Here is a 15,267-nt window from a genome sequence, read left to right as displayed (position 1 = left end):
AGGGTTCATGAAAAAGAAATTGGATTTAGAGTTAGAAGACTTAAGTCTTCAGACTTAATGACACTGACTGACATTTGATAGATAAATGACAATAAGGACCTCACTTAACATCTCTAAACCTCAGTGTTTTCTTCTCTGTAAACTAAGGATTACAAATTTGTACCATCTATTTAAATCAGATTAGACAAAGCAGTTATTAAATGCTTACTCCAGGTACTATGTTAAGAACCAAAAATTAAAAATAACAAGCAAAAAGAGTGTTAGGGAGTTGACATTCTAATTGATGAAGAAAACATATAACAGAAAGCCCAGTACGGCTGGAGAGAGGTAGGTAATAAAAGTAATAAAAAGATGAAAAAATAATCAAAAGAGTAGGGTTAGAAGTAGTAACAAGATGTTGGTACTTCCTCAAATCAGGGTTCCTGGAGAAACTCACCAATTGGATTGGGAGCTACAAGAGTATAGGAGCTGCCAGAGTGAAAAAGGACTACTAGGACGCCAGTGGAAAAGTCTACTGGGTAGCTGAAGGTTGAGCTGATTTAGAAGTGTTTCAAAGTGTTGTTGTGGAGGGTGAAGCCAACATGGAGGAGTAGAGACATAGAAAGCTCAAATCACTCTGAGAATTCTCTCCATTAAACCTTAAAATAATGCTTCAAAATGAAACTAGAATTACAGAACCAGCAAGGAGACAGGTGAGGGAAGGAAGCAGTTTTCCAACTTTGAGACCCTGAGACCCTAGGCAAGTTAACAGCAAAGCACCCCACACATCCCCTGAAATTCCAAGCCTAAGCACAGACCTATATTGGGGCCCCAAATCCTAGTATAAGGTAGTCCATAGTTCATCAGGTCGGTACAAGCCTAAGAGGAGACCCAGAGCCCTGTCCAAGACTACAGTGGATCTCCAATCTCCAGCATGAGGCTATTCATGGCATAACTGGCCACTTTAAGTCCAGAGTGAAGTCTTGCGCCCCAGACTGAGTCTGGAACTCAAACCCCAGCTCAAGACAGTCCTCTGTGTTCCTAGCTATTGCAAGTGTAAAGGGAGACCCAGAGGCTCTGCCAAAGTCTATAGCTAGGACAGGAACCCTAGTACAAGTCAATCTACAGTGACCTTGCCCAGTGAAAACCCAGAATAAAGCCCATAGCCCCTGCCCAAGCCCAACATGAGGCTCTAAGTCCCAGCATAAGATATCTTACAGTGCTCTGAGCCCTGATATCCATCAGCAGGCCCTGGGGGAGACTGTATTAGCAATTTGAGGTGGCTTTCAGGCATTCCAGCACAGAAACCATCACACCACCTTGCAAAATCTTAAACTTGTAGAAATCCTGAACTGGAGCTAACAGTAGCAATATTAAGAGAGTGCATCCTCAAGCTTGAGAACAGAGTCCATCTTTTGGGTAAAAGTAAAAGTCAAGAAAAAGACTGGGAAAATGAGAAAATATCAAAACAAAACACCTCCTAGTAGAAAAGTATTGTACAGATCAGAAGGGAACAGTGAGATCAAAGCAGCTACATGTAAAACTTCAAAGAAAAACGTGAATTGGTCTCAGGCTCTGGAACAACTCAAAAATGAATTCAAAAATCAAATAAAAGAGTCAGAGGGAAAATGGAAAAGAAAAATGAAAGTGCTACAAAATGACAATAACACATTAAAAAGCAGAATTGGCCAAATAGAAAAATGGTACAAAATAAAACAAAGAAAAAAAGTTTCCTAAAAAGTTAAATTAGTCAAAAGGAAAAGGGAGTTTAAAAACTCTTGGAAGAGAATAATACCTCCAAAATTAGAACTGAGTAAAGTTGAAGATAATAACTTCATGAGACATCAAGAAACAATAAAACAACATAAAAAGAATAAAACTATGAAATATCTCATTGGAAAAAAAACTGCCCTGGAAAAAAGATTCAGAAGAGACAATTTAAAAATTACTAGATTACCTGAAATACATGCTGAAAAATAATTAATTAATTTAAAAACATAGATATTGTAAGAAATTGTTAAAAAAAAATCTTACTAATATTCTTGAACACGAGGTTAAAATAGAAATTGAAAAGGATCCTGAAATAAATCACCACATGACAACTCCCAGGAATATTATAGCCAAATTAAAGAGCTTCCAGGCCAATAAGAAAATATCACAAGCAGATAGAAAGAAATAATTCAACTATAATGAAACAACCATTTCTTTTAACAGATTAAAGAATAAGAAGATTTGAAATATGATATTCCGGAAAGCAAAGGAACTAGGTTTACAATCAAGAATCACCTAACCCAGAAAAACTAAAGATATTGTTTCAGGAGGAAAAATAGTCATTTAATAAAACAAAAGATTTCTAAGCATTCCTGATAAAAAGACCAGACATAAATAGATAATCTTATATTCAAATACAAGACCCAAGAGCATAAAAAGACAAACAAGAAAAAGAAAATGTAAGGATTCAATAAGGTCAAGTTGTTTATATTTCTTTATGATATTTGTCACTCTTAAAAATTTTATCACTATTAAGGCAGTTAAAAGGAATATACATAGACAGAGGTTGTAGCAGTAAGTTGATATCCCCCCAAAAAAAAGAAAATCAAAGGGTGAAAAAAGGATTGCATGGAGAAAAAAGGGAAGGGAGAGGTAAAACAGTGTAAACTGTCTCACCTAACGAAGAATGAAAAAAAAAACTATTATAGTAGAGAGGAGGATGAGGGGGGTGACAGCCAATACTTAAACCTTACTCTCATCAGAACTGGCTCAGACTGGGAATAACAACCATTCTCTTTTGGAAATAGAATCCTATCTTATTCTTTAGAGAAATGGGAGGGGAATAATGCAGGAATAACAGAAGGGAGAGGGGTGTGTGTGTGTGATTTGTGGGAAATTAACATAAAAATATAACACAATTGGTATATGCTCATTTAGGTAGGACACAGCATGACAGGGCAGTGTTTGACTTCCTAAATGGGACTGGCATGATTATATCCCTGGGCATCAGAACCCAGAAGCCAGGTTGTCCAATCAAAAGCCAAGTAGGTGTAACATCATGGGCTGCATAAAAGCCAGGGCAAGCAGGAACTCCCTGTCTTTTTGCTCCAGTCTCTTCCTGAATATAAGCCCACTCCTTGGCTGGCCTTAATTTATCTGGCCCAACCACATAGTTAGCTGGGGTCTCTTGGGTCATGGGAATGTGAGACCTGAAGCACTATGTCTGGAAGACTACAATATTTAGAAAGATCTGATAACCTTTTTCTTTATTTCTTTCTCTTTATTAATAAATAATTATAAATTTAATATGTCTCCAAAACTGATTTTAATTATAACAGATTAAAAGCAAAATAATTTTGAGGAGAGACAGAGTGAATGGAGAAAGAAAGCAGGATCAAAAGGGAAAAATAACAGGGAGATGAATATTCAGTTAGCTATAACCAGGAATGTGAATGGGATGAACTTACCCATAAAACAAAAGCAGAGAGCAGAGTGGATTAAAAACCAGAATCCTGTAAAATGTTGTTTATAAGAAATACTTCTGAGGCAGGGAGACATTCACAGAATAAAGATAAGGAGCCAGGTGAGAAGTTATTATGCTTTGGCTGAAATGAAAAAAGCAGGAATAGCAATCATGATCTCAGACACAACTAAAGGAAAAATAAATCTCATTTAAAAACATGTGTATACCAAATGCCTCCAAATTTTGAAAAGAGAAATTAAATGAACTACAGGAGGAAATAGATAGTAAAACTATACTGATGAGGGAGCTCAATTTTTCCATCTCAAACTAGATAAATCTAACAAAAAATAAATTAAAGAAGCAAATGAAATCTTAGAAAAAAATTAAGTCTCTGGAGAAAGGTTAATGGAACTCAAAAGGAATATACCTTCTTTTCAGCAGAACATGACATCTGCAAAAAAAAAAAATAAGTATTACAACATAAAAATTCACAATCAAATGCAGAAAACCAGAAACAATAAATGCATCATTCTTATATCATTATGCAATAAAAATTATAAACAATAAGGGTCCATGAAAAGAAAAATATGAATTAATTAGAAACTGCATAAACTAATTCTAAAAAGGGCATAGGTCAAAGAACAAATTATAGAAACAATGAATAATCTCATTAAGGAGACTGACAATGAGGAGATAACATATCAAAATTTATGAGACATGGCCAAAGCTGTACTTAGGGGAAAATTTATATCTTTAAAGACTTGCATCCATAAAATGGAGAAAAAGTAGATCAATGAATTAGCCATGCAATTAAAAGATCTAGAAAAAGGACAAATTACAAATCCCCAGTTGCAGAACAAATTGGAAATCCTAAAAATCAAAGAAGAGATTAATAAAATTGAAAATAAGAAAACCATTGAACTAATAAATAAGATTAAGATTTGGTTTTATAAAAAAAACAAATAAAATAGAACACTAGTTAATTTGATTTAAAAAGGGAAAGAAGAAAATCAAATTACCAGTATCAAAGATGAAAAAAGTACCAATGAAGAAGTTAATCATTAGGAGTTATTATGCCCAATTATATGCCAATAAATCTGCCAATCTAAGTGAAATAGATGAATATTTACAAAAATAAAAATTGCCCAGATTAATAAAGAAGAAATAGAATACTTGAATAATTCCAACTCAGTAAAAAGAAATTGAGAAAGCTATCAATGAATTCTTTAAGAAAAAATCCCCAGGGCCAGATGGATTCACAATTGAATTCCATCAAATAATTTAAAGAACAATTAATCCCAATGCAATGTAAACTATTTAGGGAAATAGGCAAAGAAAGAGTCCTACCAAATTCCTTTTATATCATAAATATGGTGCTGATGCCTAAGCCAGGAGGAACAAAAACAGAGAAGAAAAATTATAGGCCAATTTCATTAATGAACATAGAGGCAAAATTTTTAAATAAAATACCAACAAGAAGACTAGCAATATATCACAAAGATCATTAACTACACCTAATGGAAGTTGTACCAAGAATGCAGGACTTGTTTAATATTTGGAAAACTATCAGTATAATTGACCATATCAATAACAAAACTAACAGAAATTATATGATTATCTCAAGAGATACATAAAAAGCCTTGGACAAGACACAATACCCATTCCTACCAAGGACACTAAAAAGGATAGGAAAAAATGGTCATTCCTTTAAAAGATAAGTAGTATCTATCTAAAACCACAAGCAAGTATTATCTGCAATGGGGATAAGCTAGAAGCTTTCCCAATAAGATCAGATGTGAAGCAGAGATGCCCATTATCACCACTATTGTTTAACTTTGTATTAGACATGCTAGCTTTAGCAATAAGAAAAAGAAACAGAAGGGATAAAGTAGACAATGAGTAAACTAAGCTGTCACTCTTTGCAGATGATATTATAGTATACTTAGGCAATTCTAACAAACTAGTTGAAATAATTAAAAACTTTAGTAAAGTTGCAGGTTACACAATCTGGTACTGGCTAAGAAATAGAATGGTGGGTCAGTGGAATAGATTAGATATACAATGTTTAGGGGTATATGATCTTAGCAATCTAGTGTTTGAAAAACTCTATTATGAGGAAAATTAAGAGTTATACTTAACTCTTAGCAGCCAGGTCTGTCAGGCAAGTGATGGAGAGTTCCAAGCATGGAACAGTGTAATGAAGCGATCTTTTTCTGAGGGACTCTCTGGTTGTTACTGATGGCGGTTGGGTGCAAACTTAGCTGCTTGAAGTGAAGAACCCAGAAAAGTGATTATCTCCTGCTGAAACCATCTGCCCGTGGAAAGATCAGGTAGAGCAGTGAATCCAGTTCTGGTTGGTGGACATGCCAGACTGGTTCAGCTCCCTGACTTTACCCTTTATTTGGATTATTTGCTGTGGATCCTGGAAAGCTGTGAATATCACTGGAGCTGAAGAGGACCCTGCAATGAGACACCCCAATCTCCTTCTGACCTAGCAGGCTTGACCTGACAACCTGTGATAGAGACAGAGTAGTTTTTTGTCACACCTTCTAGCCCTGAACTTACCCATTAGACAAGTAGTTTTAGACTGACCTTTCCCTCAGTAACTAACCCTTAAACTCTTAATAAACTGTTTTACTTTACTTCTGTGCCTTCCTCAAATCCCAGGAAAGGACCCACAGAAAGAAAGCCTTCAAATCTTGTCTTTCCCCAGCTTGAGTGGTGACCAGTAACTGTTAATTGACATTCATCAACCAGTGTGTTTTTGCCCATTTCCCACAACCCTTGTGTAGGTTCCCAGTTATCCTGTGTATCCTGTCACTTGTGGGTGTGTGGGTGTGTCCTGGCTGTGTGTGTCACCCTTGTGTTACACTGTGAAGGTAGTTACATTTTTTCAACCCAAAGATCCCAACTCTGGGAATAAGAACTCACTATTTGACAAAAACTGCCAGGAAAACTGGAAAACAGTGTGACACAAACTAGGTATAGACGAGATAAAGTCAAAATGGGTATATGATTTAGATATAAAGGTTGATACCATAAGCAAATTAATAAAATAGTTTACCTGTCAGATCTATGGAGAAGTGAAGAATTTATGACCAAGCATGAGATAGAAAACAATACAAGATGTAAAATGAATAATTTTAATCATATTAAATTAAAAGGTTTTTGTATAAACAAAATCAATTTAACCAAGATTAGAAGGGAAGCAACAAAATGGGAAAACACTTTTGCAGTAAAATCTCTCCGATAAAGTTCTCACTTCTCTAATATATAAAGAACTAAGTCAAATTTATAATATGATTCTTTCCCCTTTGACAAATGTTCAAAGGATGTGAAACAAGCAGTGTTTAGATGAAGAAATCAAAGCTATCAATAATCATATGACAAAAATATTCTGAATTGCTCTTGACTAGAGAAATGCAAGTTAAAACAACTCTGAGGTACCACCTCACTTGACAGTAAAAGAAAGTCATAAATGTTGGAGGGGACGTGGCAAAATTGGGACACTAGGGGGCAGCTGGGTAGCTCAGTGGATTGAGAGCCAGACCTAGAGATGGGAGGTCCTAGGTTCAAATCTGGCCTCAGACACTTCCCAGCTGTGTGACCCTGGGCAAATCACTTGACCCCCATTGCCTACCCTTACCACTCTTCTGCCTTGGAGCCAATACACACAGTATTGACTCCAAGATGGAAGGTAAGGGTTTAAAAAAAATTGGGACACTAACCCATTGTTGGTGGAGTTGTGAACTGATTCAACCATCCTAGAGGACAATACCAAAAGGGTTACAAAACTCTGCAGAGCCTTTAATCAAGTAACACCACTACTAGGTTTGAAGTCCAAAGATATAAAAAGGAAGGAGGGGAAGGACCTTGCACAAAAATATTTATTGTAACTCTTTTCGTGGTGGCAAAGATTTAGATTTAGAAATTGAGGTGATATCCATCAATTGAAGAATAACTGAATAAATTGTGATATATGATGGTAATGAAGTATTATTGTGTAATAAGAAGTGATGAGCAGGACGATTTCAGAAAAAAACTAAAAAGACCTATATGAATTGATGTAGTGAAATAAATAGAACCAGGAGAACACTGTACACAGTAACAGCAATATTGTGGAATGAGCAACTGTGAAAGGCTTAGTTACTCAGCAATAAAATGATATAGGACAATTCTGAAAGACATACAACAAAGAATATTATACACCTCCTCGGAAAGAGATGTTGGAGTTGAAATGAACATCACTATTTTTCACATTAGCTTATCTGTGTTTTTACTTTGGGGTTTTGGTTTTATATGAGTATTATCTTGCAACAATGAACAATATGGAAATAAATTTTGCATAATAATACATGTATAACCTAGACCAAATTGCTTACCATTGCCAGAAGTAGAGAGGTGAGAGAGGGAGATAGACAACTTGGATTTTATCATTTTGGGAAATGTTTGTTAAAAAGTGTTTTTACATGTAATTGGGAAAATAAAATATTAAAAATAAATTTAATACAATATTTAAAAGTATTATTGTGAGAAAAATACCTTATAAAACTTGAAATGCTCTATAAATACATTATCATCATTATCTAATAATGTGTGGTTCTTTCTCCAACATAATCCATCTTCCATATAGCCATAAAGTTGATTTTCCTAAAACACAGGTCTAACAACTCAAACACCAGTGGCTCCCTGTTACCTCTAGAATTAAATATAAATTCAATTCATTGGCATTCAAAGCTGTTCAAATCCTGTCCTCATTTCAAACCTTCTTATACATTATTGCACTAATCCTTACTTGTCCAACATGCACCAGAAATGTTAGGAAATTGTTGGGAAAACCTCATCACCCTGAAAGATTCCTCAAGTCAAGCTCCATCTTATCACCATCCTCAGTCCCTCTGATTGAAGAGTGGAACCAGGAACTCCAAAATCTCTATTTAGGAAGGCCACTCCCCACCCCCCACTACCCTGCACCCCCCACCACAATGAACATCTTATATCTCACCTGGATGCACCACTTTGAGACTTCTCTGACTTTTCCACTATGCCTTCCCAATCAATAGTAAGAATCAATTATAACACTGAAGAGCAGTAATGGCTAAGCAATTGGGCTTAAGTGATTTTCCCAGGATCACCCAGCTAGGAAGAGTCTGACACCAGATTTGAACATAGGGTCCCTCATCTTCAGAACTGGTTCTCTGTCCATGGAGCCAGTTAGCTTTCCCCTCAGCTTTCTATTGTGAGTTACATTCCTCAATTATAATATAAGCTCCTTGAGGGCAGGATCTATCTTTTTTTTCCTAATAGTATCCCCAGTGCTTAGTCCAGTGCCTGACACTGTGAAAATAGCATTAACTCTCCCCTTGCCTATTTTTTTAATTTTTTTTAATTTAAAAAAATTTTTTTAGAAAAATTTTCCATGGTTACATGATTCATGTTTTTATTTTCCCCTTCACCCCCACCCCAAACCCACCTCCCCATAGCCAATGCACATTTCCACTGGTTTTAACATGTGTCATTGATCAAGACCTATTTCCAGATTATTGATAGTTGCACTGGAGTGGTCATTTAGAGATTACATCCCAGATCATGCCCGCATCAACCCATGTGTTCAAGTAGTTGTTTTTCTTCTGTGTTTCCACTCCTGTAGTTCTTTCTCTGAATTTGGCTAGTTTTCTTTCTCATAAATCCCTCAGAATTATCCTGGGTCATTGCATTGCTGCTAGTACAGAAGTCCATTACATTCTATTTTACCACAGGGTATCAGTCTCTGTGTACAATGTTCTTCTGGCTTTGCTCCTTTCGCTCTCCATCAATTCCTGGAGATCTTTCCAGTTCACATGGAATTCCTCCAGTTTATTATTCCTTTTAGCACAATAGTATTCCATCACCAGCATATACCACAATTTGTTCAGCCATTCCCCAAATTGAAGGGCATACCCTTGTTTTCCAGTTTTTTGCCACCACAAAAAGCTTGGCTATAAATGTTTGTACAAGTCTTTTCCCCTATGATCTCTTTGGGGTACAATCCCAGCAATGCTATGGCTGGATCAAAGGGCAGGCAGTCTTTTAGAGCTCTTTGGCCATAGCTCCAAAGGAGCATAAAAGGAAGAAACCAGCATTGTCTAGAATAGTGATGGGAAAACTACAGCCTGTGGGCCAGATGTGACCCCCTGAAATGTTCTATCCAGCCAGGCAACATTATTCCTAATCTGATGAATACAATGAGTAGGATACAATACAATGAAACTTTGGAAGAGTTGTCTTAGAAACAGACTGACAGATGAGCATTTCCTTTCCTTTGGCCCCCTCTTTAAAAAGTTTGCCCATCACTGCTCTAGATTCATTCCTTCCCGGTGTTTGGAGTGAGTGGCTAAGATCCCTGCCTTAGTTTGGAGGATACCTTTTCCCTGGATCCTGTGCAGGCTTACTGGGTGAGTGGCTGAGATTCCTGCTTTGGCTTTGAAGGAGGCTGCATTGGTGGAACTCTGGCTGAAAACACCACCAAGACTTCTGGCTAAGGATTACATTTGATGGAGAAATCCATGTGGAGATCTGACTTGGGGAGGCCCTGCCGGGGCTAAGCCCAACACTGGAGAAACACTTAGGGTCGTTGGCTAGACAATCCTTTACCTTCTTCTTACATTTTTCCACTTTCACTCTTTCCATATCTTTGTAAATAAAGCTGCTAAAAGTCATTTTGACTTAAGCTGTAGTATTTTTAAAATCAGAGACCACAATATTATTTCTATAATTCTCATATTTAATTAAAAACCCTAAATTTAACTCTTACAACACATAGTAAGGGCTTAATAATTGTTCATTGACCATTGAAACTCTACAACACAGTCAAATTGACTTTGCTGTTACTCATACATACACTATCTCCTATACCTCTTCAATGACTGTCCCCTGTGGCTGAAATATATTTCCTCCTCAGTCCCACCTCTTGGAATCCCTGGTGTCCTTCCAAATTCAGCTGAAGCACTACTTTCTACCTGAGTCCTTTCTTTGTCCCTCTCACTGTTAACGTCTTCTCTCTTCCAAGGTCACCTTGTACCTGTTTTGTGTTTCTAGATTATGCAGGATTATAAATAAAATCACAGATCTAGAGTTGAAAGGGACATCAAGGTTTATTAGAGGCTCCCTCTTAGTCCAAATTTAGTGTTGGGATGAAATGAGACACTAGGAGGTCATTGAACTGTTAACAAAAAGAGTTTTCTTAGTTATAGCAAAGAAAGAGTCTCCTCAAGGACAAAGTAACTCTTACAAGTTTTAATAACAGTGGCCACCCTTGGTTTCTTACAGAAATATGTCTGGGCACTATTGTTACCCTTGTCATCCCTGACCTCCCATCAAGTTTGAGAGATTCCATATGGGTGACACTTTTTATGCCCTTAGGTCATCAGGAAGAAGTATTAAGGAAGATAGAAGCCAATCATGTCCCTGGGACACCTTCATTGTTTCATAGAGAAAACTAATAATTTTCAGGGGTTGATAGGGAAGACACCATTCCTACCCATGGTGGGAGGAGGTGAGGGGATATTGATCTTATTAGGTCACTAGTTTAACTTTCTCATTTTACAGATGAGGAAACTGAGGCCGAGGGGTGCTAGGTAAGTTCCCCAAAGTCATGTAAGTAGTAAGCATCATAGGTAAGATGTTTTTTAAAAATCCTTACCCTCTGTCTTCAAATAGATACTAAATATTACTTCCAAGACAGAAGATAAATAAAAGCTAGGCAATCTGGGTTAAGGGACTTACCTTGGGTCACCCATTTGGGAAGTGCCTAAGGCCAGACTTGAACCCAGGTCCTCTCAACTCCAAGCCTGGTACTCTATCCACTGTGCTATGTAGTTTCCCCCAGAGATAGATTTTTAACCAAGGCCCTAGAACTGAGTCTCTTTCTACTATACCACTCTCACTAATACATGTGCCTCCCATATGTACATGTCTCTTTCCTTATTAAATGTAAGTTCATTGAAGGAAGAAACTGTTTTTGTCTTATCTCTGGTGTAGAGTAAGTAGATATCCCCTAGTGTAGAGTAAGTACTTAACAAGTTCTTGTTGATTGATCAATAGTCCTTTATAGAAAAGTTCTAGGAAAAACAGTATATTAAAGAATATTAATTAGTTTGGATCAGGTCTATAATAAGCAAATTCCTTAATTTCCCTGAAACTCAGTTTCCTTAATGGTATGGGGATAAAAATGGGAATAAAAAAGTTTGCACTACCAATCTCACCCAAGCTTGCAAGGAAAGTACCTTATAAGCCATAAGGCTCTATAGAATAATGACTTCTTGTCGTCATGGGGTCTTTCAGATGCCTCTCAGCTCTAAGCTTCTATGATTCACCTTAGTACAACAGAAAGTGTACTGGCTCTGGGGTCAGAGGACTTGGATTCAAATTCTCCCTCTGATGTTTACCACTTGTATGATCTTAGGCAAGTCATCTAAACCCTCTGGGCCTCAGTTTCCTCATGTGTAAAATCAGAAGGTTGGACTAGTTGGCCTATTAAGTCCCTTTCAGCCTTAGATTGATGACCAAAATTCTGCATTTTCCTGAGAATTCTTCTTCCCAATCTATGAAGAAAAATAGCTGTTAACTGAGTCAAGTTGAGCTAGCTGTAGTTCAGAAATAGGAATGGGCCACGTTTCTTCCCATTCTTCCATAAAGATCAAGGGGCTTGTAGTCCTTGCTCTGTAAAAGTACAGCAAATGAGCAGGGAAAACCAGAGATAAGGACTGTCTTCTCTGATGGGCTCTTTCACAGAATCTCACTTTATCTTTCTGCCAAAAGCTTCCTGGAATGATTAACCCATGAGCATCTGGTTCATCCCTCTTTAACCCCAAGTAAAATATAAGAATTTCAAAGGCAACTACCAACTCCCCCAATAAGCATGCAGGTTCAAAAGACTTCAAGAAATACTATAATTTTATTAATCAGAAGTAGAAAGGATTCATATCCAAGTCCCTAAAGGATTAGGATCTCCCCTTTCCTTTCTTTTGCTCTCCTCCACAAGCACCCAACAGCTAGCTAGCTGACTCTGTGGATACATATTTTATTATAGGTTTGATCCTGGGAAAGTCACTTGATCTCCATTTTCCCTAGTTTCCTTAACTATAAAATGATTGTAATGATTCATAGTACCTGTCTTCCAAGGTTGCTGTAAAGATCAAATGAGATAATATTTAAAAAGTGCTTAGTCTGGCACATAGTAGGAGCTTAATAAATGCTTGCTCTCTCCTTCCTTCCCCTCTCCTTCCCCCAGATTCACAGTACTTTTATTGTTATCCATCCTTCATTTTTGAAGGAAGCCAGTGACATCACAGGGTGATGCCTAGATTTGCAGGTGAATTGGATTGAAATGAGGCAGAGTTCCACAAATTTGTCAACCACACTCTCTCTGATAGTCATCAATTACCAATGGCAGGACAAAAGCCAGGACAATTGGTGGTGGCCAAAAATGCAGTGGATAACCTTGGCAACTTCATAGTATTAGCCTAAGCAGAACTCCAATGAGGCAGAAAGGACTGACTTTGATCAGCCTCTGTTCGTCTCTCTTGCCACTATTGTTCTCTGGATTTCTACCACTGCTAACTACTTCCTCTCTAGGTACTAACTCTTTCTGATATGGTCTCTTTGATGAGTCAGATCCTATTTTTTTGTTTTTGTTTGTTTGTTTGTTTTTTGACTTTTATCTGGGGCTACTTGTCTCTATTTTTTCCTTATCATTAACTTCTCAAAAAGAACACGAAACTTTCCCCCAGCCACCAGAGTGGAATGAACAGAGCCAGCCCTCTCCATACAAACTTTGCCACCCAAGGAAAGGGCTTGTCCCTAGGGAACTGATCTTTTATGGCCACCACTGCACAGAGGACCTTAAGGCTTGGAAAGATCTCAGAGGTCACCTGGTCCTGAATACCATTATGGGCATCCCATCTTCTGAGGCATTCCATTCTATTTTTAGATGTCTTGAATTCTTAGAAAGTTTTTTTTTAACTTATCCCAAACCTAAATCTGTTTCTACAACCTTCTCCTTCTCTTCTTGTTATTGTTCACACCCCAGGAGTTAGCAGATTCTCAGATTCACAGTCTCTTCCAATGAATCCTTTTCATTTTCCCTTCACATCGGTGTCTTCCTGTTCTATCCAACTCCCCTGAAATCTTATCCCTTTTGTCTTTCCTGCTGACTAAACCAGGAGCAAGGCTGAATCATTCTTTCTGAATATTCACTTCTAGATTTAGTCAATTTCTAAATAACCGGTAATTGTAGGCTTAATAGCTGGAAAAAGATCACAGCTCATCGGCCACTCAGCAGCCCAAAACTAAGCTTCCCAAAGACATGCTGCTGTGAGCACCATTGTGGGGGTATCATCTTTTGTATCCTAAATTCTGAATCACAGTTAAATTCAGCAATGTGAACTCAAATTTGCCAAAGGATGTCCCTCACCAGGGTATAATCTTTCTGGTCCTTTAGAGGGCAAGTTTCTTAGATGCTTTCTTTTTACAAATAAATACTGCTTCATGTTTGAGAAAAGAAAAAGAAGGAAGCACCAGACTGGGAGTCAGGAGATTGAAATTTTTGTCTCAGCTATGCCACTGACTTGCTATGTATCACCTTGGATGACCCACTCAACAAAATCACTCATTCAATAGATATATGTTGTTACAATAGAAAGAATATTGAATCTGATGTCAAAAAACTGCAATTGAGTTTTGCTTCTGTTATGTTCCAAAATTTGAGAGAGATCACTTTCAACTATGTGACTTTCAGGAAGACATAACCTCACTGGGACTCAGTTTTATCATCTGTAAAATGAGGAAGTTGTACTAGATAACCTCTTCAGTATAGCAGTAAATCCTTTTAACCCATGATATATTGAGCATCTGTTATTTTTTTTAACCCTTACCTTCTATCTTAGAATCAATACTGTATATTGTTTCGAAGGCAGAAGAGTGGTAAGGGCTAAGCAATGGGGGTTCACATAGCTGAGGTCATATTTGAACCTAGGACTTCCTGTCTCTACACCTGGTTCTCTATCCACCGAGCCACCTAGTTACACCCTGAGCATCTGTTATTTGTAACCCATTCTATATGCTGTAGTATATATAAAGATACACATACAAGTCTTTTTTCCCTAATTCCAAAAGCCCCATAGAATAGCATATGAGACAGGCCATCCACAAAAATGAAATTCAAGACAGCCTGAGTTTAAGTGTCTTATGTGTAATGAAACACGATGCTATATGAATTCAAAGGAAGGAACAATCCCTTCTGCCTTAAAGCATCATTCATTCCTTCACTTGGCAAATATTTAATAAGCAACCCCTGTGGACAAAGCACACAAAGCTGAGGAAACAAATCCAAATCCAATATAGGCTCTGCTCTTGAAAAGCTAGCAGTCTAATAGGATGAAGGACATGTTCACAAATAACTATGATACAATGGAGAACAGAATAAGTGTAAAGCAGGAATGGGAAAAAATTCTTGGAAGAATTTTAAAAGGCAGAAATCATGTTCATCCAGGAGGTCAGAAAAGGCTTCGTGGAAGAAGGGACACTTGAGTTGGACCTAGAATAAAGGAGAGATTTCAATAGGTGGAGATGCTAGAGAAGGGAGAAAAGGAGAGATGTATCTCTCAGTGATGGAGGACAATAGGAGCAAAGGACTGAGGATAGAAAAGAATAGGCAATAATGGAAGGCAAAGAGGTTCCAGTCTGGCTGGATTATAGAATATGTCTGAGGAAGGAGTTTGAAACAAGGCTAGAAAGAAAAGTTGGAGTCAGTTGGAAATCCTTAAATGGTAAATTGTGTGTTACATGAGTTTAGC

Source organism: Gracilinanus agilis, chromosome 1 (genome assembly GCF_016433145.1).
Source record: "Gracilinanus agilis isolate LMUSP501 chromosome 1, AgileGrace, whole genome shotgun sequence".
Lineage (NCBI taxonomy): Eukaryota > Metazoa > Chordata > Mammalia > Didelphimorphia > Didelphidae > Gracilinanus > Gracilinanus agilis.
The sequence above is the reverse complement of the archived record's forward strand: the minus strand, read 5'-3'. Positions refer to the sequence as shown.